At 46.1% G+C, this 16,527-nt stretch overlaps 1 protein-coding gene across 1 annotated transcript in view; it reads left to right on the top strand.

Annotated features, from left to right (window-relative positions):
* Positions 1 to 16,527, top strand: part of GABBR2 (gamma-aminobutyric acid type B receptor subunit 2) — a 375,939-nt gene that overhangs the window by 63,884 nt on the left and 295,528 nt on the right. The gene's annotated exons all lie outside the window — the stretch shown is intronic.

The raw sequence follows: 16,527 nt of genomic DNA, 5'->3' as shown, positions 1-16,527 counted from the left end.
TTCTTCCATGACTTAGCAATTATGAATTGGGCTGCAATAAACATTCTGGTACAAATATCTTTGTTATAATGTGATTTTTGGTCTTCTGGATCTATACCTCGTAGAGGAATTGTAGGATCGAGTGGCAGGTCTATTTAAGGTGCATGGCTATTCTTGTGCATGCTAAAGTATGAGAATCACTGAGGAGGCAGAGTTTGTTATCTCTGTTTCCCAGATGAGGCTCCAAAAGTTTTAAGAGCCCAGCCCAGCTCGTCTGTTAATAACTTCCTCCAGATTCCATGCGTCAGACCCACATACCTGCTCCGGTCCCCTGCCCTGTCCCAGAACATGTGAGCCTCTGCAGTATGGTTCCTTCCCCTTTGTGGAGGCTGCTTATCACCCATGCTGTTCAGGCGGAGCCTCCTCCATGAAGTCTTCCAGGATGCCTTCATATCCTCCACTCTCAAGGGGTTGGCCTTCCCCCTGCTCAGCTTGCTTAGGAGGATCCTTGTCTGTTTGTGGCACCTCTACCCCCACCCCTCTGGAGAGCACGTCCTATACTCCATGTATGCCCATATCTGGCACCTGGCAGGACCACTCTGTCTGTGGTGCCTCAGCCTCACTCATGGACTGAGAGATTCTGACTGGCAGGAAGGGGCGGCAGCAAAATGGTTTTGTGGAGGAGCCAGTATTTAAGTTGAGCCTTGCAGGATAAGAAGAAAACAAGGGTAATCCATTTTTTTATGCTGCCAGCAGATTTACCCGACTTCGGTAGTTAGCAGCTGAGTTTAGAGAGCAGGACAAGATCTATAATGTCCGTGACTAATAGAGTTTGTGAGTCTCTCCCCAGGCCACGGTAAGACTGGGGGATTAGGTGCAGCAATCCAAAGGTGAATAAGGCCCGGGTCTCCCCCGCCCTTAGCAAGAGGACTTCTGAGCTGTTTTGAGAAAATTACTATCACATTGTTTAAATGCTTTTTATGTACTTGGTTGCATTTTTAAAGACTCAAAACTCTAGAAAATATTCTAGTAAAATGAAAGTCTTACATGTTGAATTTAGTGAAATTAAGTCAAGAATCTCCTTTGAGTGTGAATGAGGTGATTACCAGGTAAAGAGGTAAGAATTGGGAGAGTTTTAGGCCTGTCCTAGCTGCTGCAACAGGTAGCTCTTTCTTTGGCTAGGAGGAAGCAATGGCCTGGTGTATTTTGTCCCAGGCTGGGAAGAGAAGGCTCTGGAGTTAGCAGCTAGCACCTCCCAAGGCAAGGCTGTGACCACTGGGACCCTCGGAGTTGGCAACCAGCAGCAGAGCTGCTGATGCCACAAGTAGAAAATTGGCAGCTAGATCTCTGGGAACAGCCCCCTGGGTTGGGGAAGGGGACACGTGAGAGGTGCTCTCTGAAGCAGAGTGTGGGAAACCAGAATTCTCTTGAACTGTCATCAGTGGGTCCTGCATTTGAATTTTTCTGTCTGCATTTGGGCACGTGAGAGCAGGGGGTGATGCTTAGATATGAGGCTGAAATTTATGCCAGGTTAATTAAGTTGTATTTGTAGGAAAAGTGTGTCGATGCAAGGTGTGCTGTTTCTCTCCTCCCAGAGGTGGTGGGGGAGGCTGGGTCCCTAAAGTCCATTTCCAGGGCAATGCCAGTCTCCTGACAGTTGCCATCTTCACGAGTGTGACGGTACAGGTCAGCCCAAACGTGTGGCACACGCGGGGGTAACGTGGGCAACTACGGCCTACTTCTGTCTTGATTGCGGGACTGTCTAGAAGCAAGGGGTGCTGCCAGGAGAGGATGTCATGAGTGTGCCCTGAATGGAGTGACACACTATCTTAGCTGCTCATGGGCCATCACAGACTCTCTGGAAAGAGGAAAGAAAGTGTATGTGACACTGAGGGGTACAGAGGATTCATTCCCTGGAGGGGGTCCTGGGCCCTGGTTTCCAGCCCCATCTCTACCCAGCTTCTCTGCTCTCTTGGGCAAGTTACTTCCTGTCTGTAGATCTTACTCTCCCCAACTTTAACTTGCTGGGTTTGAAACTGGTTGTCTCCAAGCAAGCTTACAGCTTTGCCATTTGGGGCCCATTATTATAGAATTGGACCACACGCACTTCTTAGGAATCCTAGAATAATCTTGGAGTAACTGTGTATAACAATTATGTATTTTGTTCTGAGTCTTTTCCCCCTTAGATCTTTTCATCTCTTTGTTCCCATTTTGTGCTCTTAATTTTAGTTCCTCATTTTTCTCCCTGCCCTTCGTCATAAAGAATTTTGGAGCTAGACAGACCTGGATTTGGATCCAGACTCCACCACTCCGTGTGACCCGGATCAGGTTATTTAACTTATCCCAGCCTCAGATTTCTCATATGTCAAACAAGATCAAAGTTAATATCTGTTCTTTAATTATTAAGTTATTAAATGAGATGTGACATGTACACTATCGAGTGTATCATCTGGCATATAGTATGTGTATTAGATTTCTCTTGTAGCTATAACATATGACCACAAGCTCAGTGGCTTAAACACACATTTATATATCTGATAGTCCTGGAGGTTAGAAGCCCAACATAGGTCTCAGTGGGCTAATATCAAGATGTCAGCAGAGCTACGTTCCTTTTCTGTTTTCTTGCCTTTCCCTACTTCTAGAAGTTGCCTACATTTCTTGGCTCTTGGCCCCCTTTCCTTTTATCTTCAGAGGTAGCATGGCTGGTCAAATTTTTTCACATGACATTACTCTGCACCCACCCTCCTGCCTTTCCCTTCACTCCTAAGGATCCTTCTAATTGGGCCTTCCAAATAATAGCCCTGCCTTGAAGTCAGGTGATTAGCAACCTTAATTCTGTCTGCCATCCAATTCCCTTTTGCCTTGTAACCTGACATAATCACAGGTTCTGGGAATAAAGATGCAGGCATCCCTGGGGAGATCGTTATCCTGCCTATCATAATAAGCATTCAGTAAATAATACAGGGGAGATAGGAAAGATGGGGTGGAGGAGTAAAGCAACCAGGTATGTCTTCCTTTGCCACATTCAACTTATGCAGAGTCAGGAGTGACATCCTGTGTGGATTTCACCTTCCTACCAGGCTATTTCCTGCTGACGGATTGGACTTTATTCCCAGTCACTGGGAACTTGGAACATGTGGGGACAGGAGAAAATCTTTAGTTTACCATCAGATTAAAGATCAGATTAAGGGTCATAGCTCTTGAAAGTTGGGATGTGTTGCCCTTGAAAGGAAGGAGCTCTCTGTTCTTGGAGGTGTGTACAAAGAGGCCAGGTGAGCTGTGTCCAGATGAGATTGGGCACATTCAGCGTGGTATGGATGTAGACAGCTAAGTGTTTCCAAATGTTCCTCCCCACACAAATCCCTAGGGCCCACTACAGCCCTACTGAAGCAAAGTCTCCAGTCAAGGGCCTGGGACTCTGCATTTATGGGCAACTGTAAGCTAGGTACTTAGAGACATTTTAGTATGGGTTGGGGGATTGGTCCAAAAGTTCTACCTCTGAGATACTTTGCTCCTGAAACTCTTGCTTCTGAAATCCATTTTTGCTTTTCAAAAATTAAATGAAATGTGTGTTTCCATTCCTGTAGTTCCTTCATGAGAGAATGACTTCTCTCCAAGGGTGTGATTGAATTTCCTGTGAGATCTTGGGGCTGAACCCTGAGTATGCTCCCCCTGAAATGACCGGAGGGCTTCTCCCTCTGCAGAGTATAGGTGGACCCTGAGGGTCAGTGAGAGGGTGGGAAGCCCCAGAAGTCATTGCCCTGCCCACAGAGGTAATTTTTAATAAATTCTTGGCCTTTCATTTTTGCCAAGCACTTTGATGGAGGCTTGAAATTGGTTTTCTTTCCCCAGTGCCTTTTTTTATATGAACTTAAATTGCCAGTCTTTCTATCATAACCTAATATGTTGTCATGCCACCCACACCATTTTTCATAATGGAGGCAGGTGAGAGAGGCCTAGGACTACTTTCCAGGTGAGGTTCGCAACCGCTGCCTTGGATCATTGTGGGAGCTTGTTGATGATGCAGAGGCAGCCACAGCTTCTCTGATGCATGGAATCAGGACGCAGGTGTGGTGGGGTGTGCAAGGGAGTCGGGGTGCTAGGGGCACAGTGTGTCAAGGCCAGGGTCTGCATGTGATGCAGGCTGGACAGGTGATGTCTAATGCACACTCATGTTTGAGAACCACTGTAAATGCTCATTCTCTTGGCAAAGACCAGCCAGAGAGAGGATACTTCCACCCAGGCTAAGACTACCTTTGACTCCATCTTCTACTTTCATCCCTTCCTCCTGCAGTGTGCTTTACCCCAGCACACTGAACTTGAACACGTTCTGAAGAGTCACGGTGCCTTGCCTTCTCTCAGACACTTCCTTCTACCTCATCTTGTCACATCTGACTTAAAGGCTAAACCTGCAGACACCTCCTGGAAGCCTGCTCTGATTTCACCCCAGGAGGCTTCTTGCCTCCATATGTGGCTTTCTCTTTTAGTTAGAATATGACAGTTAATTGAGTCATGCTGAGGGTTTTAGGTGGTATTTCTGGCCCCATTTCCTTCCCTGTGGTTTTGGGAGTAACTGGAAGGCACTCTCCTTTTCTCTGCAACCCTCCTGCTCCCCTCCCCTGCTCCATCAAACCCCCCAACCCCTACAGCCAGCAGGGTCACTCTAGAGGCCTGTGGAAAGAAGGGCCCACTCCTGCACTTGGGTCTGGTGTGCCCACCCAGCCTGAGTGGCTGTCCTCAAATGCCCTATGGTTGCTAGAAGCTCTGGGTGTGCCAGTTCTGTGAATTTCTGATGAAAATAGAGACAGAGCAGTATGCTAATCAGGGAAAGATTGCCTTTATAGCGTACAGCTGATAAGATCATTTGCATATTCTGGTTCATTGTTGCATTTCGAGTAAGTTACATTATTCTTTAAAGGAACTGGGGCCAGTAGCCTGCAGGAAGATTTAGCAGGAGCAGGCTGGGTCCCAGAATACAAAGCCAGGCTGGAAACAGAGATTAATGGGGAGGCAATACTTTAGGTGAGTTTAAGGAAGGGTTTGACTGGAGAGGGCCCAGAGGTGGTTGGGTTCACCTTGCTGGAGATGGGCAAGCAGGAGCTACAAGATGTGAGAGCTGGGATCTCACATTTTCCACGGGTCATTCATTCTTGTGCTGTTGCTTCCTTCCTTTAGCCCTGTCATGTCTACACTTTTAATGGGCATAAGAGTCTGTGATTTCCTATAGCTGCCATAAAAAATGACCACTAACTGGGTGGCTTTTAAAACAACATACATTTATTGACTCACAGTCTGGAGGCCAGAAGTCTGACAGGAAGGTGTTGGCAAGGCCCTGCACCCTCTGAAGACCCTGGGGAGGATCCTTCCTTGCTGCTTCCAGCCTGTGCTAGGTCCTGCTCTTGGCTTGTGACACCGTCACTGCAATCTCTGCCTCTGTCTTCACACAGCCCTCTTCCTTTTGTGTCTCTGAATCCTATGCTCTTCTTGTAAGGGCACTAGTCATTGCATTTAGGGCCCACCCTAAATTTGTGATGATTTCGTCCCAAGATCCATTACATCAGGGAGACCCTATTTCCAAGTAAGGCCATAGTCTGAAGTTCCAGATGGACATGGATTTCAGGGGGACCTTCATCAGTCCACTACAAATAGGAGGAAACATTTCTGCTAGGGCAGCAGAATTTCACGTTTGGAAGTTCCTTATTCCTGTTGGTCAGGCCTCCCTGTGTGTGTACGCATCTAGGCTGAAGGAGTGTAATATAAGGTTCCTGTCTAGGGCCCAAAGTGGGGGATCCCAGTTGGGAAGTGAGCAGACATACCTTTCAAGCCCACATCTGCTGGGCACCCCTGTGATCAGATGCAATCCCATGCCTGCTGTTGGGGCCCTGCCTCTAGGCCCTGCTGTGCGCCTCTCTGGGTCTCTACCTCTGGGCCCATATGACACCTGCTGTCCCAGGAGTTGCCAGTGTAATTGGCTACAGCTCAGCAGCTGCATGCTGAAGCCTGTTACCACGTTTGTGCTGAGGCCATACTTTTGGGGGACAGCTTGAGCCAGTGCTCCACTGAGCGGGACCCCCTAGAGCAGGCCCACCCCTGGGAGACACAGGGCTCTTCTAATGGGCACCTTTGACTCAAGGACTCCCTAGTGGCCTTGCTGAGCACCCCAGGCAGGGTAAGACTCCTCTGCCTCCCTCCTTTCCTGCTGGCCCTGGCTCCTGCTCCCCAGCCCACCTCTCACAGGTGCGTCCCTGTTACAGCTCCAGCACGGCTAACCCTGTCCTGGCACCTGCTTCTCAGAGGAGCCGGACTAACCTAGGGATCCGTGCTATAGCCTCTCATCCTTCAGAGTTTGGAGAAGCATTCTAGATGGCTCCTCGACTGCCCGCAGCAGTACCCAGCTGGACAGCACACCTGTATTCACTTTTCAGCTCCCCTTGTCCTCTCACTGCTCCTTTCTGCCCTCTATTTTTAGGGCTATCCAAACAAACATAGAAGCAACCTGTGTGGAGGAGCCCTACTTTCCTCCTACATCATACTAAAAGTACAGAATATAGAAGTTGTAGAACAAGACCCAGCCTTATTTTCCAGATGGGAAAGCACCTTGCCTACGGAGACTCGGACATTTATTCTTTTGAGGGGAGGCAGAGGGGAGGGATGGGGTGTGGGTGGTGTATCCTCTGATTTGTCAGTTTCCTTTTGTCCTTCAGGAGTCTGGATTTTCCCTCTTCTTTTCCCTTTCACTATGTGAGCACCTCTCCTGCCCCCCAAACATTCCCTTTCTAAGGTGCTCCCCCCAACCTGTCCCCTTAGCGGTGATCCGCTCCACCTGCATTTTTCCTCCAGCGTTTGCTTACTTAGGGTGAACTTCCTTTTTGGCTTTTCTTCGGCTGCACCCCTGCCACTGGCTCTCCTCTCCTCTGCACAACTCACCCTACATTGCACTTTTCCCCTGTGCTTGTACTCACTGAGATTTCCAGTTTATTTTCCTGCTTCCAGGTAATGTGAGGTTTGGGGAATCTCGTCTTCTCGTGGTATTAATGGTGTGCGGTTCATTTGTTTTTCTTGTTCTTCATTGTTTTTTGAAGATGTTGGGAATTTTGGACTTCAATAGCTGTCATTCCTTCCACAGCCTGGCACCCCTGGGCCCCTGACATTTCGGCTGCCTTTTTCACAGCCCTTCTCACACCAGGCCGCAGACCTCTGAGTGCAGTGTTGTAAAGCCAGCTCCTACTGGCTCTCAGGAGTTTTTCAAGCTGGCTGATTTCACTTTGGCTGCCTGGAATTGCAGCGATGGGAGTATTCACACCATGGATAACTGTAAACACACAGACCTTGGCCTCCCCCCACCCCCAGCTGTTTATTAAACATCACCAGCCCACTGCTGGCTTGGACATTTATGTTTCTCCTCAGCCTGCTCTTCCTGAGGCTCTCCAGAGCTCACCGCATCACTTTGCTCCTAGGAGGCCCCCGTGAATGCTGAGTGAATGAATGGGACTGAGAGTCCCAGTTACTTATAGTTGTGTAACAAACCTTCCCAAACTTAGCAGTGAAAACCATTATTTTATTGTGCTCAGGGGTTCTGTGGATCAGAAATTCCGACAGACCACAGCAGGGATGCCTTTCCTGGTAACTGGGGCCTCAGCTGGGAAGACTGGATGGTCTGGTTGGACTCAAGGCTGCACTTAGCTGAGACCGTTGAGCAGAGGATCTATGCACGGCCTTTCCATGTGGTTTTGGCTTCTCCAGCATAGTGGCTGGGTTTTGAGAGGGACCTAGAGAGCCAGACAGCAGCCTTTATGAAAACCTCATTATGAAACCTTGTCTTGGAGGTTCTGTGGCATCACTGTCACCAAACTATTGATCAGAGCAGTCACAAATCTGCTTGGGTCCAGGAGGAGGAGACACAGATCCCTCTCTCAAAGGGAGGAATGTCTAAGAGTTTTTTGGTGCTGTGTTTTAAAACCGCCCTATTGAATAAGCCAAAGAACTACATTTATTGAGTGCCTACTATGTGGCAGACACTTTGCATACATTACTGGTACTTAAGGTATTGTTATTATTTGCATTTTCCAGATTAGGAGACTGAGACTTAGAGAGGTTAAGGAGCTTGCGTAAGGTCACACAGCCACAATTGTGACCCTCCACTGGGACTTATTTCATTCAATTGTGGAGGGTGCTTTGGGAGACAGGGTAAATGAGACCCAGTCTTGCTTCAGAGAATATAAAACAAACTCAGCCTGGCATGCATATACCCTTGGGGTTTCTTTGCATCCAGCCAACTGGGGTTGGGTCTGAGCAGTCACTTCACTGTTTCTAAAAGCCAGTCAAGGCAATTTATGCTGAAAGTGCTGAGTTATTTGCTCTGTCCAGGCTAATTCTGCTTTATAACCTCAAGTCTGAAGTCAGTAGTGTAGAGTACTTTAAATTAGCTGTAAAATTTCAATCCTATTGCTAAACTGCCTAAATTATCAAGTTTGCTCATTGCTAGTTGAATGCATGCATAATTAATTTTTTCTAAAGTCTGGACTAAAAGCTGCTGAAATCAGATCTTTTTCTTGAATTAGATTCAAATGTCATAGTGAAGTATTCGGTTTTATGATGTAACCTCAAGCAGTGCATACGTTTAAAGAATTCTTAGTTGAGATTTGTATTTGGGGGTGAAATGAGTTAGAGGACTCAATCACTTTAAAATTGAAATTATGTTCTTATTAATTGAGAGATGGACTTAGTCTCTATTAATGACAAATATTGCCATGCTTGTTATTATCAGGATTAATAGATAACATTTGCTAAAATCTTTTAAAATGTAACCTCTGTGAGGGCAGAGAAATTTTTCTGTTCCATTACCTGTTTTTTCCCCACTGTGCAGAATAAACACTTGTTGGCACATAGTAGAGACTTGATGAGTATTAGCATCTCTTAGCTAATGTAATAACAGCAACTCTATAAGTTAGAAACTTCCATTGTCATTTTACAGATGAGGAAACTGAGGCTTAGGAAGATTAGCTGTCTTTTCCAGGGTCACACAACCCTAGAAGTGTGATAATCGGGACTCCTTGCCTCGTGCATTTTTCTTAAGGGTACAGACATGCCACTGACGTTCTGGAGGTATTTCTGAGTTGAGAATCCACTCAATCTGATTTTGATAGGTATCACTGATGGTTCTGTTTACCCTCTGGCAGTGCTATGCAATAGAACTTTCTATGCTGTTCTGTATCTGCACTGTCTCCAATGGTAGCTACGTGAAATGAGGCTAGTGCAATCAAGGAACTAACTGAGTTTTAAAATTAAATTTAATTTGTGGCAGTGCCTGTGGCTCTGTGGGTAGGGCACCAGCCTCATATACCAAGGGTGGCAGGTTCAAACCCGGCCCTGGCCAAACTGCAACAAAAAAATAGCCAGGCGTTGTGGTGGGCGCCTATAGTCCCAACTACTCAGGAGGCTGAGGCAAGAGAATAGCCTAAGCCCAAGAGCTGGAGGTTGCTGTGAGCTGTGTGATGCCATGGCGCTCTACCAGGGGCGATAAGTGAGACTCTGTTGCTACAAAAAAAAAAAAAAATTAATTAAATTTGAACTAAAGTTTAAATAATAATCACACATGGCTAATGGCTACCAGTGCTAGACAATGTGGCTCTATAGTTTAAAAGTATTAGAAGGCCCCTACTAACTTTATTCATTTTATTCAACTCTCCTTAAAAAAGAGAGAGAGAGAGATTAGAGGCCCAAGTGAAAAGAGAATTCCCAGGGGCTTGTTGTAAATTAATACCAAATAAGGTTTAGGGTCCCCAGTGCTGCTTCGCATCTGAGTCTCTCCCTTTAGGAGGTGGTCTTTAATAGCTTGAAAATTTAGTTTCCCGACTCCCAACATTGTCCCAGTTTTCCAAACAAATTTTCTTTGTTTCCTCTTTGGCTGCAGTTTCATCATTTTTCTGAACCTCTTGCTGCTGTGGTGGGTCTTTGGGCCGCTGCTCAAGCCCCAGCAGCCCCTGGGATGCTGGTGTCAGCTCCCTGTCACCAGGTATCCAGGGCCACGTCTCGCTCATGAAAGCAGGATCATGACAGTGAGCACCGCCGTGGAGTGAACACCACTTCCCTGCTGGCCTCATCTCTTTTGGAGTGATTTTGACTGTTAGGTGGTGTTATCCCCACATTATAGATGCAAAAATTAAGAACCAGAAAGATTAGCATGACGGGTAGGGATTTCAGTCAAGGTCCGACTGATTTCAGGTTTGGGCTCATCTGCCTTCTCTGGGTGCTTCTCACCCAGGGAGCATTAGTATCTGTTGCTCCAGAGTCTCTGGACACAATTGGCTGTCAGTCATAGATACAAAAGCCAGGCAGAGAAGTATAAATCATAAGAAATTCAGGGGCTCGTAATGACAAGCCCAGAGGCAGGATGGGATTCAGGGTCATCTCCGTCCTGTAATAGGGTTGACTTATCCAGGAAGCACATGGATTCTTTCTTATAGAGCCCACAAAAATGTTTCGATTTGTTTTAAAATAAGAAAATGTTATTGGAGAAACTGTTTTGATAAAATAATATATCCATCTTACTACAATGCAGTATTAAAATGAATTCTTGCTCAAAAAGGCAAGAATACCTAGACTCACTCAAGGCATCACTTGGCTGCTTTCACACCTCCAGTGACCTTTTCGGTGTAGTTCATTGGCCCACATTTTCCAAGCACATCCTTTAGGGAATTGTGTGTTCTTATTGGCTTACTCCTGGACTAATCACAATCAAGGAAAATGGGCTGAACCAGAATTCGCTCAGACTGATGCACCAGCATTCCATACTGGCTTCTCTATAGTGGAGGAAGGATGACCCCAAATGAAAATCAGAGCCTCTCAAAAATGTAAAAGAGGGAGGTGAATGCTGTGTAGGAGACCACCAAGGTTTGCCACATCTGATTAGAAATGCCACGGGGCAGAGAATGTTGAAGCTGTCAGGGGTGTGAATGAAAGGACAGCCACTCCTTTCAGATTTGCTTTTTTATATGTAGTCTTGAGGAAAAGAAAAATCGCTTACCATTTATGGAGCTCCCAGCAGTAAATGTGCTTGCTTAGGCTAAATAATTAGAATTAACTTAGGTATAAATAAGAAGAAGAAATTTTAGGGTCACCATTTTAGGTATAAACAAGAATAAGAAGAAATTTTAGGGTCACCATCTGATCACTTTTGGTTTTTCTGTGAAAATTATTATTCTTTATTAAAATTATAGCACGAAAGAAAAAGAATCATATAGATCCTTTATAAATCATATAGATTCTTTATAAAATCACAGCAGTTGCTACTTATAAAGCTGAATAATCTTTTTCTCTTTATAAATAAAAAGGGGCACATAATTTTGAAGCACATTAAAAAAATGTACATATTAAGTACAAATGAATCCCTTCTCTCATTTTATCTCAACTCCTTGGTCTCTATTTATTTAGCTCATAGCAACCTCAATCTCCTAGGTTCAAGCAATCTTCTTGCCTCAGCCTCCTGAGTAGCTGTGACAATAGGTGTGTGCTACCATGCTGGGCTAATTTTTTCTATTTTTTTTTTTTTTAGTGGAGTCTGGGTCTCACTCTTGCTCAGGCTGCTTTCGAACTCCTGAGCTCAAGCAATCCACCTGCCCCGGCCTCCCAGAGTGCTAGGATTACAGGTGTCCGGGCCTCTTAGTTTCTGTTTAGGTGAAGCTTAGTGTTTAGTACCAGGTGTGTATAAGAATTATTACTTTCCTTACCCAGAGTGGTTTCTTAGGTTCTGAAGCCTACAACATTTCACCCTGGGTTCTAACTTAGACTCAGTTTCAAATTTGGTAACAGATTTATCATTGATTGAGGGGGCAAGCCCCGCTTTTACAAGAGCAAGGCCTATAAGGACCCAGTTAGGAATAAGAGCAAAGTGGCTGGGCAGCTGTAGTCCCTGCAAGAGTGCGTGTAGGCATGCAGGTGCGTGCATGTGTTCATGTACACTCGCATGCACACATGTGTGTGCACGTGTGCATGTGGCCTTTTCAGTTGCACAGAAGAGAAAGAAGTTGGCTGGTGGGGCATTCACTCAGTCTTGCAGCAAACCCTTGCCCTCTCCTCCTAGGGAAAAATATCTGCAGAATTAGTTGGCAGGAGGTATTGGAGGTGGGGCAGTGTGGGAAGATGGAGAGATAAGTTCCATTTTCAGGTGTGGTTTGTATCACACACAGAGCAGAGAGCAAAGTGTGATCGCTCAGAGGAAAAGTCAAGTACAGCAGTGTAGCTAATAGAAAAGCTTTGAAAAGGCAATGAATGCACTTTTTCTATCAAGGAGAAAGAAAAAGGTGTTGCTACCTAAAGTGGGCAATTTCGCAGTAAGCTCAAGTGTTTTGCAGCCAAATGGTGCCCCGGAGCTGGTAAAACCCCAGCAAATGCCCAGAGAAGTTTCTCACTTCAGAAAGTGAAATTTCAGGGGGAGTTTGTAGCCGGCATGCTGCTTAAATAATTAGCTGCCCTTTCTTTTAAAATGTATGTATATATTTCTGTATAACATGTGACTTTAGGATACCGAGGTAGTAGGAAAAATCCTAATAAGTTTGGAACAGTGGTCTGCTGTCAGCCCAGGCTTCTAGTCATTGCTTCTCTGAAGCTTCCCTGATCCTCACCTTCCTTATCTATAAAATAACACTAAAATTAAGATGGTTGATTGTTGGTCCAGGCAGCATACTTTTAAACATGTGGAAGTTATTATTGTTGTATCTTAACATTTTGTAACTTTTCAAAGATCTATTCTGATTGCAACTTACAATGGTGCTTAAGGAAAACCACCTTTTTCTAAAATTCTCTGTATTTGAGATGCATCCTTATCTGATTAAGATACATTTGGCTACAACGAAAAGTAGAAAGTCTTGAAACAGTTTTTTTTTTTTTTTTTCTTCCAGCAGAATGTCTGATTGCCGGTATCCATCTTTAGGCCCAATTGAACTTGCTGATTTAAGACTCCCGGCTCTGCCATGAATAGCTCTGTGACCTTGGGCAAGTTAACTTTTCATCTGTAAAATCAGTTTTTCCTTGGCAAAATAGAGGGGCTCCACTAGATGGTCTCTGGGGTCCCTTCCAGCTCATTCGGTTTGTGATTTTCGTAGTTGACTGATCATTAGGTTGGGGACAAGAACCAAGGAGAATGGCTGTGGGACTTCACAGATCATCGGTTGGGGCATAAATCTTTTACAAAACACCCTTGATAGGTGTTCATCTGTCACCTGCCCTGTGTGGATGCTTCTGTGTGACACGGCAGTTACTACTTCATGAAATGGCCTTTCTCTGTTAACTGATTAAATTGTTGGTCAGGTATTCAGAATGAGAGGGTACAGCTAACACAGTCCTCTGGAATGAATTAATAGTATTTCACATGATTGTTTCCAGTGAGTCTGTAATTAGCCAGGAGAACGAACTAGAGGTTGGGGAATAACTTGTCTCAAGTCTCTCGATCTCATTCATAGCACCCAAGCCCTGAAGTCATAGGCTGTTTCTTACTGTCTCCCACTCTTGGTCCCTAAGGCAAGCTCCTAATGGTGTAGGCTTCCTTGCCTAGGAGGGATGTGGCTGCTGAGAGGGAGGATGGGGCAGTTACAGGGCACCACTCAGTAGCTTGTTCATGGAGGAAGCCCAGGATTCAGGTGGGTCCAGAGCATCATATGCACATTTGACCTTTACTCTTCCAAATTGGCCTCTCAGTAGCTGAGGCTGACTACCTGGTCCCACATCCTTACAGCTCAGCTGCCTTATCTCATTTATGGAAGCAGCTCTCACAGACCATGAAACAAAGTAGACATCTGACAAGGGGCCATGGTCCTCACTCAGTAAATGGGGTTTCAAACCCAGGCATGTTCCTTGCCTGCACTTCTTATACCCAAGGCAAGATGATCTCAATGGTATCTTAGAATCCACTTCCTTCTATCTTCTCTGCTGGTCTCTGAGAGAATACAGAAGAGAACTTCAAAGTAGAGGCAAAATGAATGCCTATTGACTAAACAAATCCTTCCTCCAAGAAGAAAGCATTTTAGGCCATGCTACGTGATGGAGCAGAGTAAGCAGCTTTACACAAACAACATGCAAAAGCTTGGTGTGTCTTCAGATAATGAAAATAACAGGAAGGACTTATCTAGAACTTTTAATGAAACAAGGCTTTTAAAAGTACATCATCTAACTCAAACCTTATAGTCCTAAGAGATAAGTATTGTTATTCCCATTGTACAGATAGGGAAACTGAGGCACAGAGTTACATAACTTGCCAAAGATGACACAGATAGCAAGTAGTTGAGCAGAATTTGAACTCAGGCTCTTAACTATCTATCTCACTAATTTCACCTCTAGTAACTCAGAGGCCAAACTCATTTTCATATCCTTTTTAAAAAATAACAGCTTTTTCAGATATAATTTGCATATCATACAGTTACTCATTTAAAGTTGATAATCTAAAGGTTTTGGTGTAGTCACAGAACTGTCTAACTTTCAACAGCATCAGTTTAAGAACATCCTAATCACCTGCAAAGAAACCCCATGGCCAATAGCAGTCACTCCCCACTTTCCCCAATTTCTATCCATTCCCTGGCAACTACTAGTCAACTTTTTGTCTTTTTGTATCAGCCTATTCAGGATGGTTCCTATAAATGGAAATATACGATATATGGCTTCTTTCACTTAGCAGGTTTTCAAGGTCCATTTCTGAATTTTCTCCCAGTCTGGTCCTGCTGCCTGCATAGCCCCTCCTCCTGGCTGACAGGGAGCATACCTGCTTCTGTTCTCCCGTGGCCTCTGCAAGCACATCCCCGAGCCCTGGCTGTTCTATTTAAGGCCTGTCCCATGTGCAGGCTTTGAGGAAGGCACACTTGGGATGAATCTAGATTACTACTTAACTGTGTGCTCTTAACTGTGTTAAGTCCCTTTACCTCTCTGAGCCTCAATTTCTTCATCTGTGAAATGGGAGTAAAGCAGTTCCTGCTTCTTGAGTTTGCTCTGAGGATTAAAAAGAGTTAGTGGCATAAATGCATTTCCTCTGGACTGTGACTGGCCCATGGAATCAGTAGAATATGGATTCAGTTTATCTTAGGCCCATCTTAAAAATTCAGAGGAACCTCTGGCACCATAGCTGTGTGTGAGTTGTTGACAAGGAGGGAGCCTAACCATACTGCCTCTGTGTGGAGCCTTCCAGTTTGTGAGGTGGTGGGTCACCTGTTACTGCATTTGACACTCTCAGCAGCCTGGTCAGGAGGCATTACAGCCACCCCAGAGAAGAGGCTTGGGATTGTCTCTAAGAACCTAAGGAGGACGTGGCCAATGTGGTTCCTTCCCAAGATGGCATTCTCTCTGCCCCAAGGGCAGGGCCGGGTCCATACCTCATCTGAGGGGGTATTGTCCACAGAAGGCAGTGTGGGTGGTCTGGAGCCCTGAGCTAGGTGTTGACAGCTGGGGTGTCCTTGTCCTGAGTAGGTGAGTGGAGATGAATGTGGGGGTGGGGGTGGGTCAGGGAGAGTTGGTCACTTTTTGGGGTGCACTGTGTGGCATCTGAGTTGTGTGCTAGATTTCAACCCCCTCTGTGGGGCCTTCTTCTGGAGACCTTTATGTCACCTGGTATGTGCTGGCCCTTGTTCCAGGTTCCCAGAGTCCTGACTTGACCCAAGCCAGGCTTCCAGGGTGCAGCAGCCAGCAAAGCCTCAGGAAGCTGGAGGAGGGGGCTTCCTGGCAGCGGTGCTGGGCTGGGAAATGGAGAGAGGATTATGTGTCCCAGAAAACCCTTTAGAGCAACAGGCTGGTCCCTCCTTTTTTCTTTCCCCCAACAATATACATGGAGAAACTGAAGCCCAGTGAACGGCCATTGCTCAGGCCCCACAGTCCATGGGTGCAAACTGCCTTCTGGCCTGTTCTGGGCTTGGAGCTCCCTACCTGGGCCTCTGTGCGGTCACTAGTCCCAGCCAGCCTGGGTGTTCTGTGGCTTTTGCCTTCCTCTGCTGCTCTGTGCAGCTCTGTGCTGCCTCCTCTTCCTCCCCCTCCCCAGCAGCTCTCTTCCTCCCTAGCCTGCCTCCCCCCCAAATCACTCTGTCTTTGTTACAACCACCACCCACCTTTTGTTTAACATCTCATTTCTTTTCTACTAGAAGACAGTATTTGAACAATTAGGATAATTGAAGTTTTTCTCTTCCACAGTTCTGACCAAAATATATCAACTTCTCATGGAACTGGGGCAAGAAAGCAGCAACCTGATAGGGGCCAGGTTCTCCAGGTTGGCCCCCTGGGAGCACTGCAGGGTGTGGGGTCCAGGCATTGCCCTTGGCCTGCACCCTTGCCCTGCACCCTTGCCCTGCACCCCGGCCCTGCCTGTTGCCCCCACCACTCCATCTTGCACATGCTGCCTGTGAGATTATGAGGGGAGGCCACCCTCGGCGGACTGCCCTGATGATCCACTGGGATGGGGCCCAGCCCCTCCACACTGCTCAGAGCCTCCTACCACCTTCCTGCCTTGCCTGACTCAGCTCCTGCCTTTTCTGCCTCCCTGGCCACATGGAGGTGATCACACAGCTCTGCACCTGC

The sequence above is a fragment of the Otolemur garnettii genome, unplaced genomic scaffold (assembly GCF_000181295.1).
Source record: "Otolemur garnettii isolate 467f Iridium unplaced genomic scaffold, OtoGar3 scaffold00014, whole genome shotgun sequence".
NCBI lineage: Eukaryota > Metazoa > Chordata > Mammalia > Primates > Galagidae > Otolemur > Otolemur garnettii.
This window is presented reverse-complemented; position numbering and strand designations above follow the sequence as displayed.